Below are 18,945 nucleotides of genomic sequence, written 5' to 3'. Positions count from 1 at the left end.
TGAGGCACAGCCACTGGTATTTTTTCAAAGCCCCCAAGCGATTCTAACATGCAGCCAGAGCTAAGAAGCAATGGCTTAGAGTTCTGCACAGCTCCCGTGTTCCCCCGTGGCCCCTGTGCCGGTCATCCCACTCCTGCAACACCTTCCTCTCTCCTTGCTTCACGTGCATGACATCTACTTATCACTTAAAACTTCCCAGTCTGAGTCCGGAGTTTTCCTCTGAGTTTCCTCTGCTTCACCCCATCAGAGCATTTATCACACTGAATATTAACTATCTGTACCGCCATCTCTTAACAGGTAGTGACCTTCCTAGGACGTCTTTCATCACTACAACACCAGAGCCTTCCACAGTGGCTCCCTCATTAGATGACTCAGTACATGTTTGTTGAATGAATGAATGACCTCCCTCCCCCTCTGGCCATAAGAATAGCAACCTTATTATTTTTTCACTGCTCCCTCTTCTTCCCCTAGTTCAATGCCAATGCACATAGTAGGTGCTCAATAAATATTTGTTGAGGGAATTAATAAACATAAGACACTAGAGACGAGCATCCACCCTGTCCTCATTTTTACAGGACAGCCCTGGGGAGCAGAGACAAATTAAATTGAACTTCCTACAGTTTTGCTAAAATGGAATTTGCCAAAGACGTCCTGAAAAATGGATTTAATTAGGCCCATTAATAGGGGAGTCATTGGTGGCTAAGATTTAAAGCTGAGGCTGGAAGAGGTATGGGTAATTTTACCATTTTAAATTATATAGGACATTATTTCTCAGCCCCACCTTAATTATAAGAGTGCATCTCCATGAAATCTCAGCTTTGGAGGGAAATAAAGCCACAGGTAGAGGCAAGATCTGATATTTCACTGCAATGGAGCATCAGAAGCATCCCAGCAGAACGCTAACCAGCTCAGCCCTGTTGAGCGCCATGTGGGAGCAGGGGGAGCGGCGCCCAGCCAGACCTCATTACGCTAACGATTGTCAGTCCAACTCGGTGTGGCGTTTAATTGCCATGAAACTCCACATAGGTTTTCAGAGACTGGCAGACTTCTCGCCTTCACTTCTCCCATTAGGCTCAGAGACCTGAGTTCTGAGTGGCTCCATGATCAGATCCCAGAAGGGATGCACCCTTCTTCTTTAGCTCACAGCTGTCCCCTAATCATGGAGCCAAGCACAAGAGATTCAGTCTGGGGTTCCACGTCCTTCACACACAGAGCCCTGAATACCCACGGGAAGACTGTCTCTTCTCTGGGCACTTAGGAAATGAGTCTTGATACAGAGGAGGGCATCGTTCATTCCACAGATCTTCACCGACTGTAACTACGTGGCAGGCACCGTTCCCGACAGAGCTGGGACAAGGGTGAGGCGAGGGTGGCACTCGTCTCAGGGCAAAATTTAAGAGAGTGCCCAAAACTCGGGAATCACCATCATCGATATTTTAATACAGTACTATTCAAAACAAAAATCAATGTAAAAATATCCATGATGGACAAAATATCAAAATTTTAACGATAGACAGGATCTAAGCCTGCACTTGAGGGCCCTGCCTCGTCCGCCTCCTGCAGTCCCAGCCTGATTCAGGGCACTGGGGATGCAGCAGTTACCCGACCCAAGCCCTCTCTCACGGGAATGCTCGGGCGTGTGGGCGACAAACATTGAACCAGGTAACCAAAGAAAATCTTTAGGGCTGGTGAAGGGCGTTATGGAGGGGAGGGGTTCGCAGAGGAGGGGGTAATTCCACGGTAAACATCAAAACCCTGTCCCTAGCCCAGACTTTCTACTGCCCGGTGGAGCAGAAAGAACAGGGACTCCCGAGTGAGTCCAAGGGACGGATCCCAGCCCCAGCGCCACCTCACTAGGTCATAGGGCAAGTCACCAGGTCTCCAGGCTCCATTCTCGCATGCTGTCATCTGAGGAGTGGAAAGGCAGAAGTTCACAGTAACAACGACAACACCGTGAGCGGTCACTGCGCACGGAGCCCCGTGTTCACCCCCTCACTGAGCCCTCATGGAAATGCGGTGACAGCAGGGTTTCTGTCACGCGGTAAGCTGACACTGCACGTTGAGCAGCTTGGCCACAGCAGAGTGAGGCTCCGAGCTTCCTCAGGCCGAGTTCCCAGCCACAACGTTCGGCACCTCAAACGGAAGCAGGGTTCTGCATCTGAGTCATCTTGAGCAAGTCTCTGGATCTTTCTGAGCCTCGCTGTCCTCCTCTGCAGAATGGGGATAATAACATGGCTCCCCACAGGACTGATGAAGCCAGGCTTCCGGCATGCAGTGGGCGCCCAGTAAATGTGAGCGCCCCACTCCCCCTGCCCCTGCCCTGGGCCGGCGGCGGCAACACCAGTCCCCAAGGCAAGGGGCAGAATCAACAGGGGAAGTTCAAATGCAGCCCATTTCCTATTTTCCTGACAGCCTATTTCATGGATCACGGAGACCCAAGTACAGCTGCTTACTCAACGAGGACAGAATGAATTCATTTTCATTCCTTAATACCCGATGTGACCTATTCTCTGTTGCTCCCTCCTTTCCGAGGCTGCAGCCCTTGCCATGGACTTTCAATTCGGCCAGAGAGAGAAAATGTGCAGTAATGACAGCATGTCCTGCCCGGAGAATGCTGGGAGCCGAATCACCGCCATGCAGTAATAAGTCCAAATGAAAGATATTATGTCACCTCGTTTGAATTAAACAGATGAACTATAGTCCCAGATCATTAAAATGAACTAGTCTGCTGGACGGTTCCAAGTGCTCAATGCACAGCGCCCCAAAAAGGTGCTCAGCTCCGGCGGGGGTTTATATCCTCATTTTCTGCCAATAATTCCTCCTCTCTGAGAATGTGGAGGGATAATTTGCTGAAAAGGCTGCTCGCCCTTCAGCAGTGGCCCCTCTCCAGCCCCTGCTGTGCCAACCAGCCCAGGCTCACGGGGCAGCACCGCTGGGGTTTGCACTAATTGAGAAGCACCCGGGAGCTGCAGGGCAGGCAACCAGGGCTGGTCTGAGGACCGCATGATGGTTAACTGCCCCCTGGCGATGTTTTCTCCCCTGCGAGTTGAGGGGAGCTCCCCACCAGCACCCAAAAAGCCCAGGAAGGAAGCTGAGCTGACAGTGTTGCCTCCCTTTACAAAAGGTAAAACTGAGGCTCCGGCATCTAGGGCGCTTGGAGCCACACGTCCTGTGTGTTTGGGTGTGAAGTCCACTGGGGCCCTCTGGGTCCTGCTTGCACCGAGCTCCCATTCCCATCTCTCTGAGCATCCAGCTGCTACACCCTCCACACCCCCGCCCTTCCAGGACACAAGTGGCCTCTTCTCAAGCTCTGCCACCCACTCGCTTCACGGTCCAGGCGGTGCCTCCCCGCTGAGAACCACTGTCCCCATCTGCAAACCTGTCATTCCTGGTGCCCCTCAGAGCCAGACGGGACCCGTGTCAGAAGACAGGGGTCAAACCCCAGCTCTGCTGCTTACACGCAGCCTTAGGAGAGCTCTTTCTGCTCCCGGAGCCTCAGGTTTCCCCTCCGTAACTTGGGACTTAATAAGCAAGGGCTGTTCTCCAAAGGTTCCAGTGCCCTGGCACCCTACCCCACCACCAGAATCCCGTCCAACAGGCATTTAACATCCTTCCCGGCCTCGGGACTTGGCACCTTGGTGAGATATAACTCTATGCTCTCATTTGAGCCACTCCCGAAAGGAACGAGTCCAGCTCGTCTCACATGGACCGACCCTTGGAAGGCCGAGGCAAACAGCCCCCCGCGCCCCTCCGGAGGGTTTACAGGCTCTCGGCCCTGCAGCTTGAGGCCCCAGGAGCGCTCTCCAAGAGGGCCTTCAGGCCCAAATCGTGGCCCAGACACCTAGTTTCGTGTCCAGGGTCTATTTACGTCCTCTCTCAGAGCTTCCATTTCTTCCAGCAGGTCCTACCACAACCCTGGGGGAGCACAAGGCCGACCCTGACACTTAGCACTTATTGAGTACTTACTGTATGCCTGGCCCGGCCTCAGGGAATCCTCACTACAAACCAGAAGAACAATCACTCTCCCCATCTGCAGACAGGCAACTCGAGCCGACCACACTGATGCCCCGCCATGTCCTCCTGACGGTGCCTCCAGGTGGGCCTCAGGTGTGGAGCACCGTGGGCTTCTCACCCAAGCACTGCAGGGGCCTCCCCCTCACCCCTCCGCCTCCAGGCTTTCTCTGGCGCCACAGAAACTTGCTCAGCTGAGTTCAGGAGAAACTGAAAGTGCAGTAGATGCCCTGGAGGGGGACAGGAGCCAGTAGCAAAGCATCCAAGCCCCTGAGGTGTGTTCCACACAGCCTCTGAGAGGCCCCAGCAGCACTGAGCCTGGAGCCAACCTGCCACATCCCCCATAACCCCCCTTTGGTGGCCCTTCTTCCCTCTCTGTCTTGCTGCCCATCCCTTCACTGGGCTTCTTGGGACCACCTCCCGGACAAGCTCCCAGAACCCAAGTCCATGCCTTAAAGCTACTTTTGGGGAAACCCAAACTGAGACAGAGAGGTTAGGTAACTTGCCCAAGAGCACACAGCTGATAAGTGGCAGACCCTGGATTTGAACTCACACATCTGACTGCTTATACCCAGTGCTTAGTTACTTTGCTCCACAGTTCTTGTGCTTGATCTAGGAATTCTCATCGCCACCACTCCTCAGGCCGCTTTCTGCTCCTTCCTTCCTCCCCGTCCCCATCCTTCACCCACGGAATCCACAGTGAAGAACACGAGAGAATTATTTTGCCACAGGTCTCAGGAAGCTGCGTGATGAGCCCTGAGCAGGAGCGGGTGCCTCCTTGGTGGCCCTCAGCCCTCAGAGAGGCTCACCCCCTTCCAGCCCCCTTAGCCTCCTCCCAGTTCCTGCGCCCCCATCCCTCACCCCACCCAGGTGGGTCACTTTGTGACCTCATCTTCACTTAAAGCTGAGCATTCTGGAATGTTCTGTGACGAAATAATGCTGGCAACAGATAGCCCTGTGGTTCCTCTCATGCCTAAGCTGGCCCTCGTGGAAACATTCGGATGGAAGATGAGGCCCAAGGGCTGGGGAGACGTATCTGCTGCCTACGTTATGCGCAATTAAACCATGTTGAAGTTTTCATCTTCTGTTTGGGAGGAGCCATCTCAGAAACCCTCAGGGGAAATGTCATGCGAAAGAGACACTTAAAGGAATGTTGATTGCAGGGGAAAAGAGACAAATAGCCTAAATGTTCATCAGTAGAATGGACGAATTAGGACGTTCCTCCATACGAATCTCGACAGTCGTGAAAACGAACTTGAGCCACACATAGCCGCTCAGATGAATCTCACAAGTGTAGTGTTGAACACGAGCAAGTTGTAGAAGGACATAGAAAGAATGCCATTTACATCAAGATCAATAGCATGCAAAACAGTTCCACAGTGGTTAGGGTTGCATCCTTTCATACTCCAAGTATAAAGATACACGTCTGATTCACGATGAGCATCCGACTCAGGACCGCCATGGGGAGGGGTAAATGGGTTTGGGGTATATCAGTAATGTCTCATTTCTTGAGTGATGAGCACATGATGGATGTTTAATCTATTGTTCCCTTTTTTTTTTTTGGATACCTTAGATAATTTTTTTTTAAAGTGGCGGAAAATCCGTCATGTGACTACCAGCAGAAGAATGACCTTTCTCCCTGGACAGATCACCCCTCCAGGCCATGGCTGAGCTGGTTCCCTTTGCCTTGCTCCCTAGAGAAGGTATAGAGTCCCAGGTCCTGCTTCCAGGGACCCAGGTCCACCCCGAGAGTCCACCTGTTCACGCTCCAATGCCAAGTGCACCTGAGTAGGGAGGTACGCACTGCTCTTGGCCCACGGGAAAGCTTCTCGCCACCCCCATGGCAAGCCCCGCCTGGCAGCTCAGTCAGGTATTCAGAAGCCTGGGCTTTGGGGCAGACAGAGGATGAAACGAGACTAAATGAGATACGCATGCCAGCATCCAGCACCGTGCCCGCCACGCAGCTGGCCCTCCATGTACGGCCCCCCTCCCACCCCCTGCCTCCCCCACCAGCTCCCACTCCCACTCCAGGGCAGGGAGGTCTGTGACACGCACAGGGATCCATCCCGTAGCAGAGCACTCGCCACACCACCCAGCAAGCACACAGTAGGCGCTCAGGAACACTCTACAGGGAACAAACACAGGCCCTCACCAGGATGGGGCCAGATGATGGGGCCTCTGGAAGAGAGAAAGGCTTCCCTCAGAGAGTCGCGGGGGAGGCCCCCAGGTAAGAGCACTCTGAGTGGAGAGCTCAGGGGAGAGCAGAGCCCCAGGGGTGAGGCTGAGGGCCAGGGGGTTCTGTGGTTTTAAAAAAAGTGTATGTACATATATGTATCCTTATGTATTCCTGCAGATATACTTAGGTGTTCTCATGTGCATGCATATGAGTTCTCGTGTGTGTTCATATATACTTATATATGCATTCATATATACACATATACACTCACATATGTATATACACACCTATGGGCTATTTACATATTGTGTTCATACACACATGCCTGTGTGTGTACCCACATATATATACATGCACACTCACATATGTATATATACACATATGGGCTTATGTACATAGTCGTGTTTATACACACATGCCTGTGCGTGTACCCACATATATACACATACACACTCAAATGTGTATATATACGCATATGGGCTTATGTACATAGTCGTGTTTATACACACATGCCTGTGCGTGTACCCACATATATACACATACACACTTACATATGTATATATACACCCATGGGCCTATGTACATATTCATGTTTATACACATACATACCTGTGTGTATCCATCTGTATATACACTCACGTATAGATAGATAGATAGATAGATAGATACTTATGGGCTATGTATGTATTTGTGTTTATACACACATGCCTGTGCATGTACCCACAGTATACACATACACACTTACGTATGTATGTATACACATATGGTTTTATGTATGTAGTCATATTTATACACACATGTCTATGCGTGTACCCACGTATATAAACATACACACTCACGTGTGTACTCAGACAGACCTGCCCGGGGTGTCTCTGTCGATCCTCAGGGCATCTCCCAGGGAGCGGTGTTACCGACGTTGTTGCTCCATTTCCCAGGTCGAGGAGTGAGGTTCAGAGGTTAGGTTGGTCACAGTGTCACTCGGATAGTGGACACAGCATTTGAACCACGGCACACCAGAGTCTGAAGCCCTTCCTCTGGCCAGAGCCCCCAGATGGAGAGGAACAATGACACTGTGGAGCGCTGCGGTGTCCATCCTCCCGCTCTGTTCCCCCCAGCACTTCTCACTGTCTGAAGTTTGCCCGTGGTCCGTGTGTCCCTGTTCTCGATTGTGAGGTGTGCGAAGGAGGGACCCATCAGCCTTCCTCACGGCTGTCTCTCTGGGCTCTGACAGGACCCTGGCGGTTATTTATTCTCAGCGAACGTCCATGGAGCATTTCATCCCCACAACTGATTTGTGGTTTGGTTAAGCGCGGTTCCAAAGTGGGGAAGCCGAGGCTCGAACCCACGTCCATCTGACTCCTTAGCCACTGGGCTCTGCCCCTTGTCTCACCCATTACCAGGGAGGCACCACCCCACCACTCAGGAGGAGGCTGTGCTGGTCCTAAAAGGCCACCCAGCCTCTGACTGTGAGATCCCTGAACCCCACAGCTGGCCCTGACCCCTCCCTTCCTCTCACCCCCACATCCAACTGACCCGCAAACCTTCAGCCCCGCGTTCAAAATACACCCAGAATCCAACCCCTGCTGTCTACCTCCACTGCAGCTCCCGGTCCAGGCCGCCCCCACCCATCCCCCAGATGACTGCTCCAGCCCCGGCGAGACCCTGCTCCACACTTGCCGCCTCAGACTGCTCCCCACACAGCAGCCTGTTCAAACTCCCCTCCTCTGCTGAAAACTCTCCAACGGCTCCCAAATCACGTGCAGTAAAATCAAAGCCCTTAGCAGGGGCTCCCTCTGTGGCCTCTTCTCCATGTGTGAGCTCACTCCAACTGATGGTCTGTGGCCAATGCGTTCCTACACACGTACAGACACGTGCACATGTGCACGTGCACACACGCACACAGGCACACACGCACACACACGTACACCCACACACCCTTTGTCCCTGCTTTCTTTTCCTCCTAATATTTATTATCACACAACAGATACTTTACACCTTTCTATCCATCTCTGAGGGCAGGGCTGACATGCTGCCTGACATAGAGCAGGTACTCAGTCAGCATTTGTGGGAGGAAAGAAGGAACCCAAGCTCAGGAAACATTTGGTGGATGAATGCATGAAAAGAAAGAAAACCCCTCAGTGAGCTAGGAGTGGTTGTGGGGTGTCACACTCTGAGGACTGATGCCTCACTTATGGAGGGTTTTCTCCTGGAACGTTAGGGATCAGCATTCGGGTTGAGGCCCGGGGCTGCTGGGCCGTGTTCCGGGCTGTGAATCTCTCTTGGGTCACATTGCTTCCCATTCTCATCATGTGAGAAAGCACAGCTTCCCCACCAGGGCATTTTGATGCTGAATTCCTAGGGTAGATGTGGGGCAGAAAGGCAGCCCCGGAACGCAGTGCGGAAAGCTTCAGAGATAAAGCTAAGCCAGGGAAACACGTTGGAATGTCCGGGCACGTGGCACATTAGTTGGTGTAGAGTAGACTCTGCTGTGGCCGCAGACAAACCCCTACTCTTGGTGGCTCAGTACAGAAACAGCTCACTGCTCACTGACATTACAGACACATTTGGTGGCAGGTGAGGCACTTCTCCACACAGTCACTCAGGGACCCAGGCTCTGCCATCTTCGGGGCCTGGCTTCCAAGTTCCCTGCAGAAAGGGAAGAAAGAGAACCATGCACTGAAGGTGTTTACACCGCAGGCCTAGACTGCTGAACATCCCTTCTGCCCACGTTCTCTTGGCCCCACCTAGATGCAAGGGGGCTGGGAATGTACTTTTCCTGCAGGCCCAGGAGAGAAATGAGATGGTTCCATGAACACATGGCTTTGTCTCTGTCACCCCAGGGAAGGGTAGACCCCAATCTCCAGGACACACAGATGATGTGTTTGTAACCAGGTTTCCTGCCTGAGCCTTGACTGGGACGTGCAGTCAGGCTGAGGTCCTGGGGCCACGAGTCATCTGTACAAAGCAAACGAAATACATGAGGGAGAGGGAATCGGGAGAAAGAGACCAGAATGTGGGTTTGGATGAGAGAAGTGTTCGGGGGGAAAACAGCAACAGACACCGGAAACCAGAAAGGCAGCCTAGTGCGTGGTCGCCAGGATGAGAAAGGAGCCCGGCAGAGAGACCACCTCCTCCCACCTCTCCCCAGGCCTGCGGTGACTCTGGGCCCGCGAGCTCCAAAGGTGCTGCTCTGCTCACCCTTGCGCACCTGCATCTCTTGATGGTGCCAGGAAACAGCATCTGGACAGGGTCGCTCTGGTCTGACACCCAGCCTGGGCAAGGACAAGATAAGGGCACCACCCTCAGTGGCTTCTCAGGTGCAGGCAGGAATGAGAAGGCTGGACCCAAAGAACAGGAGCTCACATGCGACTCCTGACCCAGACTCCCAGAGTGACCAGGAGAGACTTTCAGAAGCAGCATGCTGCGCCGAGCCACGGCCGTTCACGTGGCCTCACTGTAGCCACAGGGTTCCGTGTGCTAGAGAGGAAGGGCGCTCTGGTCCTGCATGGTCTCTGCCGTTTGTTCTGGACGAGCACCCGCGTGTTCACTCCATTCCTCGGGCCCAGGGAGCAATGTGCCTGGGATGCGGAGGGCAGCGAGGTGAGTCCCAGGGGGCTCACCGTTCATGCCCAGCACTGGGGCACCTGCCCTGTTTTGTACTCGTGCAGGGCAGAGCCAGTCCTGAGCCCCAGCCTACCTGCCTGATGACCAACCCTGCCCCTCCCCTCCTAGCGCCCTAGGGATGGACCTTGTCCCTGCTTCCCACAATAGTCGGGTCCCGTCACACCCCCTCATCTGGCATCACCACTAGGACACCATGTCTGTCCCTTCTCTGTCCCTTCTCTAGTGGGGAATGTAGGGCTGTGGGCTCAGGGAGGCAGATGGCTATGAGATGCGCCTCCCTACCCAGACACATCAGAATTTCCGCAGCAAAAGCAATGCCCCTGAGTACAGCAGAGGGACGTCGAATGGCCCCAGGCCATGGGGGAAAATTCCTAATAAAGATGACAGTGACAATTAGCACTGACAGTGCTGACGACTGCCAAGGGGCTGAGCAACTCATCTCCAAGGAGCCTCGCCTTCTCCCCGCACCCTGCATCCTGAGCAGAGCCAGCCAGCCAGCCCTCTCCAGCCAGTCACAGACAGGCTAAGCACCGGGCCGGCCGTCTCCTGAAGGCAAGAGTTGCACTGAATCTCTATGCTTCTTGGATCATGGACACCCTTGAGAATTTGATGAAAGCTATGACTCCTTCCTTAGGGGAAAACGTGTATATGTAGCTAATTGAAAATTCTGCATAGAATTTCAATGGATTCTCAAAGTCCTTAAAATCCACCTGTGAACCCTTTAGGGGTCAATGAACTTCTTAATTCATTCAGTCATTCAATGAACATCTATTGAGTAGCAACTGATACATGCCACGCTGGGAGTCCTCCTCCACAATACTGCTTCATCCGGGTTGCACTCAGAATCACCTACAGAGACGCACAGGAAGCCGAGCCGAGCCTCCTAGCATGGCGGTTCTCAATGCAGGGTGCGCACTGAAACACCTGGAGAGCTTTTTCAAATTCTGATGCCAAAGCCTCGCCCTGAGCATTTAACTCAGAATCTCTGGGAGTGGGGCCAGGTGTCCCTGGGTGATTCTGATGTGTAGCCAAGGGAGAAGGCCACTGTCCCAGAAAACCCAAACTTGTCTTTTTAAAAGCTCCCTGCATGGTTGTGACGCACACCCCAGAGCGGTCACGTATCCATCCGTTCAGTAAGTGTCTAACGGGCACCCCCGCTGCCAGGCACTCGGCTGGGCGTGGGGAGCAGCAGAGAACAAGAAATCCAACCCTCTGCCCTCACGAAGTTGACGTTCTAGAAAGGGAATCAGCAATAAGGGACCAATCCATAAAAATAACTGCAAATTGTCATTAAGGCCACAGGCCCATAAATTAGGAAGTGACGGAGAGAACAGAGGGACCTTCTTGGGGAAGCCAGGGAAGGCTTCCTGAGGGACACTTGAGCTGAAGCCTGAAGGCCAAGGGGCCAAGGGCAGAGCATTCCAGGTGGCAGGAAGAGCCACTGCAAAGGCCCCACAGCAGGTAAGAGCTCAGAAATAGAAAGTGGCCAGCGTGGCTGGGCATCAAGGTGAGGAAGGGGCAGACTGTGACCCGGGACCAGGTCAAGAGAGAGACAGGAGCCTGACCAGGCGGGGCTGTGGTGATCAGGCAAGGAATTTAGGTTAAGCTCCTGAGTGTGACATTCTCTGCAGTCCTTACGACCACCTCAGCAAGGAGCAAGAGGCTCAGAAGAGGAGGTGACGCCCTAAAGAAATGCAGCTCAGCCAGGATGCACAGCCAGATCTCCGGAGGTGGCAAAGCGGAGGCCACAGGCCCCTCAGAAAGCAGGTCTAACCCCCTTATGGCCATGGGCCCCTTTTCTGCCCAACTCCAGCCCCAGCCACTGATGTAACTGGTGCCAGGACAGCATTGTTCTCCCTCCCACCCCTGCCCGCCTCACAGAACCCGTCACCATGGGAACCGGGCCAGCCAATCAGAACACCCTACTTCAAAGGGGAGCCCTATAAATTGAGCCTCTCTCCCCAGACAAGCCACATCCAACATTCAGAAGCCTCCCAGGGCCCCCTCCTCCTGGAGAAACCAACTCAGGTGCCCCCTACTCTCCTCCAGGATAGAAAAGGGGATGCTTTCACCTGGGATGCCCAGAGCCAAGATCCAAGTCTACAGTCACCTGGCTTAGAGCCCCAGCCACCAGTGGGACTGTGCCAGGACACGAGAGCAACGCAGGACCCCCCGAGAGCTTCCAGGGGTAACCTGGGAAGTGTCCGCAGCAAAGAGAGCAGTGTGACGAGCTGCAGCCTGGAGAAATGCAGTAACGTCAGCCGGCTGAGCAGCGGGTACGCAGGGGACGAAGAGAACAGCAAGGTCAGCTTGAGGGGCAGCCGTCGGATCGTGCGGCTGAAGAGAAGGCTGAACACCCAGGCGGCCGGTGCCCAGATCAGCCAGCCGTGCGCCACCTTCTCTCGCAGCCAGTTACAGAGCCAGCTGGCCAGCCAGGCCAACAGCACCACGCAGACTGGAGGGCAAAAATGAGAGCAGGCTGCCCAGCAGCAGTGTGGACAGCAGCGCCAGCAGCCTGACGGGCATCAGTTTCATCAGCCTGGGCAGCAGCGCTCTGACCCACCAGGTGAGCAGTGGGCTGCTCAGCTCCCTGGGCAGCCTGCCCTCCAGCCAGGCCAGCAGCTGCCAGAGCCTCCAGGTGGACGGCAATGTGCAAAGTGGGCTGAAGAGCAATACCAGCCTTCAGGAGAACGAGACGGGGGGGGGACATGAAAGCCAGCGACCAGGTGGCCAAGGGTGAGCCGCCTGCCCAGATATGCGTGCCTTTATGAGACTCACCAGCCTCCAGGTCCTCGAAAAACACAGACATGAGGGCCCAGCAAACCCAGACTTCACCCAGAGTGATTTTTGCCCAAACAAGTAAGGAAGGCCTTTAAAAAGTACACTCTGACCGTGTCACAACCTGTCAATGGATAGCTACATCTGTAGCAACAACTGTCAACAGGAGGGTCACATGTAGCAAGAACTATTGACAATGGGCCCCGTATCCTGAGAATAGGCACTCAGTGATGAGACCATCTATGCCGAGAACCATTGTTGGGAAGAACCAGATCAAGATCCATCGATGCTGGGTTCCCCTCTGTCAAGATGCTCAGTGGCAATAGCACCAGTCCTGCCATCCCAGACGGGGTCCATCAATGGCAGAACCATCTGTATTGAGAACCATCGTGGTGGGATCACCCGTGCCAAAACCCATCAGTGGGGACAAGTGTTATCAGCGGCCAGTGCCTCCGCTATTAAGAACCACCTAAAGTTAGGACCTTCCATGGTGAAACCATCCTAAATGATGAACACCATCTACAACCAAGACCAACCATGAGGAGCTCAGAAGAAATGACCACCAACCATGGCGGGGACTGTCCAGGGCGAGGGCCAGCTGAAGTGAGCACCATCCGTGGGAAGCCATGTCCCTGGGGAGCTCGGTCCCAACCACGCTCTGTAACACACGCTGCCCGCAAGGGTCAGCAGCATCTAGAAAGGACGCTCATGACAACTGTGTCGAGGGAGCCCCATCATCAGGGGAGCACCCTTGCTCCATGACGTCCTGTTCAAGTCTCTATGTGGATCTCAGAGGAGGCAGAGAGACAAGAAAGGCTGGGAACCATCCTTGGCTGAGATGGTTGGCACAGGACAGTGTCATGATGAATGCCTAATGGTGACAGAGACCAACCCAGCCGAGAATGGCTGCAGTGGGAGAGCTCTGGGCCATTTAGTGAATGTCCCCTAGGTGGGTGGGAGGGCTGAAGTCTCTGCCCCACCCCTTCTCAGGACAATACAGTCCTCCCTGGCTGACCACACAGACCTGGGGGAGTGAGTGTGTCCACCGAGGGGCAGAGCCAGAACAGCCATGAAGACACCATGGGGGACCAGAAGGAAAGCTGAGGGGGCACCAAAGACAATAAAAGGTGTCAGGAGAGGCTACGAGTGTCTGCATCTGTGTGCACATTCCCGGCCGAGGTTACAGTGACAGTGGGCCACAAACACACTACAGAACCATGGAGAGAATAGGGCTCAGATACCAGCTCCGCTACAAAATCCTTAAACCCCCCAAGCCTCAATTTCCTCATCTGGAAAATGGGGACAATAACCTCTAATCCATACATAGAGAGAATGGTTAATTGGATTATGTGAAAATGGATATGAAGTACACGGCAAGGAATAGGTATTCATGTCTGTTTCCCTCCCTCTCTCCGTAAAATGGGCACAGTGGGCTCTGCCTCGCTCCACTCACAGGCCCAGAAAGGGTCGTGACTGCTAACATGGAGACAATGGTTCTTGACAAAGATGGAGTCACAGCCTCTGCTTAGGAGTCAGGATGGTTCCACAGGCAGTTTTGCAGGTTTGAGGAGAGAGTGAGTGGGTCTGGGTTTGAGGACAACACGTATCTGGATTGGTGTGTTCCTCGTTTTCAAGCACAAGGTCACTTTTGAGCACATTCTCCCCCACTTTCCTCCACGCAAGTCGCTCAGCAGGGCCTGCGCACCCACGACCCAGGCAGACGAGAGACCAGTGAGCCCTGTCTGCAGGCAGGTCCGGGGGAAGCTGCCTGGCCCTCTCCTTGGACGGCGCCCTGCTGCCCTAGCTCAGAGAAGGGTGGACACACAGAGCAGAGCGGTAGGCACAGCGTCATCGGACCCCTGCAAGCTGGAGCCCTCAGTCTGGAGGCCACAGACTTTGCATTCAGATCACCTGGGGGACATTTAAAAATACAGATGCCCAGGCCGCCCACAGTGCTTGAGCCCAGGCATCAGTAGTGTTTAAAGTTCCCAGGTGATGGTAATGTTCAGCCAGGACTGGGGGAGTAGCTTCCCGTCATCTCTTTCTTCTCGAATCTACTTTTAACCCCTGGGCTCAAAAACGGACACACCTGCCAGGGCCAAGAAGGTAAGGGAGGGAGGGGCTTTCCCAAACTGGAGAGCATACATCCCATCTAAAGAGAAGCCAAAATCCAGAATTCTGTGTAAAATCTCCTGATTTTTAAATGTTGGTCACAAATTCAAGTTCTTTAAAAGGGGTGGGGTGAGGGGGCAAATGAAAACATTTCTGAAGGCAGGACCAGGCCCACACACCCAACAGCTTCTGCTCCTAAACGGAGAACAGAGCAAGCTTTCTGAAACAAAAATCTGATTGTATTCCCTGACTGCTTAAAAACCTTCAAACTTTCCCACTGTCCAAAGGATTGGACATGGCATTCAAGGCTCTCCACAAACTGACTAACTATGTTTTCCCTCCCTCAACTCCTTCTACTTCCTCTTCAACCTCTACACACCATCTCAAACCTGATTTCAAGCCTCTGGGCCTTTGCACATGCTGTATCCTCTGCCTGGCATCATTCACATGTAGTATAATTCACCCTTTTCAATGTGCAGTTCCATGATTTTTGACAAACACACACACACAGTTGTGTATCTACCACCACACCCAGAATTCCAAGTAGTTCCAACACCCCTCAAACATCCCCTCGTGCCTCTTTGTGGTCAGTCCCTCCTCCCACCCTCACAATCACTGAGCAGTTTTCTGTCCCCACCATTTTCCAGAGCGTCACATGCATGGAATCACGCCACATGCAGCCTCTTGAGCCAGCTGCTCCCTCTGCACGTGATGCACCGTGACCCGTGCACGGTGATCGGGTTTACTGCTGAGCAGTGCGTGCCCCACGGTCATCAGCTCTCTGGCAGAAAGCCCCTCGGGTTGTTTCCAGTCTGGGGAGACTATGAAGACACTAGGAGACATTTACGTAGAGGTTTTCGTGCAAACAGAAGTTTCCCGTTTCACTTGGGTAAACGCTAGGAGTGGGACAGCTGGGCGGGACGGTAAGTGTGTTCAACTTTATAAGAAACTGCCACATCCTCTTCTGGGAGTAGCTGTGCTTGACAGTGGCCAGCACTTGGTATTTGCCACCGTTTTGGTTTTTCATTTTAACTACTGGTTCACTATCTTCACGATATGAGGCAGTTTGTATCAGTCTCCCATTGTTAAGTCCATTTCACACTGGGGGAAACTGAGGCACAGAGAGGCTGATTCTCTGTAGGTTAGGGGCGGGGCTAGGCTTTGAACCCAGGCAGCCTGGCCCGGAGTCCGTGATCTTAATCATTCACCTCCCCATCCTCCCATCTCTGCTTTGGACACTCAGGGCCCCAGCACACGCAGGCAGCAGGAGGCACTCACACGCAGAATCCCCCGCAAGCTGTTTCCTGTCTCAGGCCCCTGAGTGCAGCGTCTCCCGCTACAGGTCTCTGGCCCCCCAGGGCGGGTGCCATGCCCCAGCCCCTCTGTGTCCCCGATGGCCACTGCCATGTCAGTGGCATCGACGACTGCCACATGAATGAACGAATGAATGAATGAGTGCGTGCAGGAGGAAGGGCTGGATCAGAGGAAGAGAGCTGGGTGCTCAAGCCTGCATTCCAGCAACTACAGCCCACTGTCCAAAAACGAATGTGGCTCAGGATCCAAAAGTTCACTCCCACTCAGGGTGCAGGCCTGAGCCCCAGGATGGCTCATCCTTCTCTCACCGTCTGCCCAGCAGCTATGTCTGGCCCAGCTCTCTCCCACCCGTGCTAGGATGCAGCAAGCGTTTGAAGCGAGGACCATTTTTCCATCGGACGAGGTGATTTTTCCTTTCCTGTCCACCAGCCCAACGCTCAGGGGTCAGCGGGGCTGGAGTGATGGGCTGGCTGCAGGCGCGGGCTCCTGAATTATTAACTGGGCTGGGAGAGAGCTGCTTACAAATGCCGCCCGCCCAGCAGACTACTGTGCCCGCACACTTCAACCAGGCCTGGAACGGGCAGGCGGGAACGGCTGGCAGGCCCCACACGCTGACCGAGCCCGTGGCCTCTCCTCCCGAGCACTCCCCAGGCCTCCAGCCCAGCCGGAAGGAGGTCATCCTTCATGCTGTCTTCACCCCGTGTGCCTGTTCTGCTGGATTCAAGCTCCTGGCCTCTCCTCTCCCCCTCACTCTAAAACCAGCGGGCGAAACGGATTGAGTCTGGCGATTACGGTTCTTTCGGAGCCAGGAGCTTGCTGGGCGAGAAAGAGCTGGACTCTCAGTCCGTGGCTCCTCACAGGCAGGGAGGGGGTGTAGGTGTCTGCGCTTGGGGCCCCTAGAAGCAGGGCCTGAGATGGGGGCTCTTGTGAGAGTTAGTGAGGAGTGCTCCAAGGAGGAGGGCAGGACGGAGGCAGGATGGGAAGGGAAGGGGCTGGAGATGGGCCTCAGGCTGACCCAGGGGGAGCTCTGCCTTACCAACTGCAACTCAGAGCTGGCCCCACCATCAGCCAAGGGGGTGAGCTTTTCATGCCCCCATGCCCTGGGTAGGTGGAGCATGACCTCCTGGGTGGAATAACTCCCATCCACACTGGAGCGATTCTCCAGAGAATGGACAGCTGTCAGTCAGCAGTGGCAACACCGGCAGGTAGTCCAGGTTGGTATGGGAGCTCCACAGAGTGATCAGGTCCTTCCAAATCTCCATTCCACCATGCTTAGGATGAGATGCTCAACCTCATGGCCCAGGATGGCTGCCCAGGCTCCACCCAACACATCAAGGAGAGCAGAAGGAGGAAGGAGAGAAGAAAGGCTTAACTATTCCTTTTTGAGGAGACTCCCTGAAAGTCCCACACAACATGGCTACATATAGCTATCAGGGAGGTAGGGAGATTCAGTCTTTATTCTAGGAAGCAACATGTAGGGATAAAAACTGGCATTCTGTTACCAATAATGGAGGAAGGAACAGATACTGAGCTAAATACTGCCCCCAATCCACTGTCCCCTCAGAAGCTAAAGGGACCTTTTAACCCTCAAATAAAATCATTCATTTACTCAAAACTTTTGTAGTAGTTGGCAAAAATGGCCAAATACTTAGCAACTCCCCCCACTAGGAGGAGGGGGTCTATTTCTCCGTCCCTTGAGCCTGGGCTGGCCTTGTGATTTGCTTTGACCAACAGAAAGTGGCGGAAGCGATGCTGTGCAGTGCCGGGCCCCGGCCTTCAGGGCCCCGCAGCTCCTGCTCCCATACCCTCCACACTCCGCAGGCGTCCCGTGAACAAGCCTGGGCCAGCCTGTCACGTGATGAGACAGCCCCAGCCCGCAGCCACCCCTGTCAAGACCATCAAAACCCAGCCAGCCCCGGAGGACCCAGCATCTGGCCACAGATGCCAAGCCCAGTGAAGGCTCCCGAGCTGAGGAAGAGGGGCCTGTTTAAGCCGTTAGCTTTGAGGCTATTTTGTCACGCAGCCAAAGCTGACTGCCGATGCTCTGACGACCTTCCCTTGCTCTCAGCATGAAGAACAAAGTGCTCACCATGAGCACCAAGGGCCGGCCTTTGCTGACCATTCTGGCCTCGTCACCAACCGCATGCCTCTCTGGGGCGCCCTCGGGTCCTCGACCCGCACACCCAGAGCCCTGGCAGCAGCAGCTCCCCGGCCTGGAACGCACTCGGCCCCTTCGCCTGGTGCCTACCACTCTTCCTCAGAGCACAGCTCCCGTGTCACTCCCCTGGGCCCTGACCACATCCAACCCCCCGTCTGTCTGGACTCTCAGCGCCACGCCCCCCTCTCCCAGCACCGAGGGCCACGTAACTTCACCCTTCTTTGTGTGACTCTGATTAAAATCTGCCTCGGCCGTGAGTCTTCACCTCCAAGGGCAGGGATGGGGTCTATTTTGCTCGCCGCTGTGTCCCCAGAGCCTAGAACGGTGCCCTGTCACAGTCGGTGCGTGATGGTGTCCCCAGCATCTAGATGCATGCCTTGCACACAGTAGGTGCTCAATACATGCTTTTAAGGAAATGAGTCGAACCTGAGCATCGCAAAGGCCATCCATGGAAACTAGGCAAATCTCGACTGTGTTAGCTCTTGAAATCTGGAAGGTGATAAAACGAGGGCCTGCAAAGGTTGAAAGCGTCGCACACGCACGCACACACACTCACCAAGTGTGGCAAGATCATCAAAGTGACTGTTGACACACCTACCTCTCGGGCTCATAGGAGTCCCTCGGGCCAGCTGCCTCCTCAATGGCTCGTCAGCTGTGACTTGTGAAAAGTTGCCTAGAACCCCTTCCTCTCTGATGAAAATCCTTCCCTTAGATATGACATTAACCAGGTGAGCACAGGATGACCTCATCCTAACCCTAGAATTCACAGACA

At 54.1% G+C, this 18,945-nt stretch overlaps 1 non-coding gene across 1 annotated transcript; it reads left to right on the top strand.

Annotated features, from left to right (window-relative positions):
* The first annotated feature begins 6,074 nt into the window (after positions 1-6,074).
* LOC103543597 (uncharacterized) lies at positions 6,075-13,730 on the top strand. The gene is made up of 2 exons (XR_011524443.1): positions 6,075-6,238; positions 11,443-13,730. It is a non-coding gene; the product is annotated as an uncharacterized protein (transcript).
* Positions 13,731-18,945: the final 5,215 nt, after the last annotated feature.

Source organism: Equus przewalskii, chromosome 12, assembly GCF_037783145.1.
Source record: "Equus przewalskii isolate Varuska chromosome 12, EquPr2, whole genome shotgun sequence".
In the NCBI taxonomy this organism is placed as follows: Eukaryota; Metazoa; Chordata; class Mammalia; order Perissodactyla; family Equidae; genus Equus; species Equus przewalskii.
Note: the sequence above shows the minus strand (reverse complement) of the source record. Positions and strands in the feature narration are given on the sequence as shown.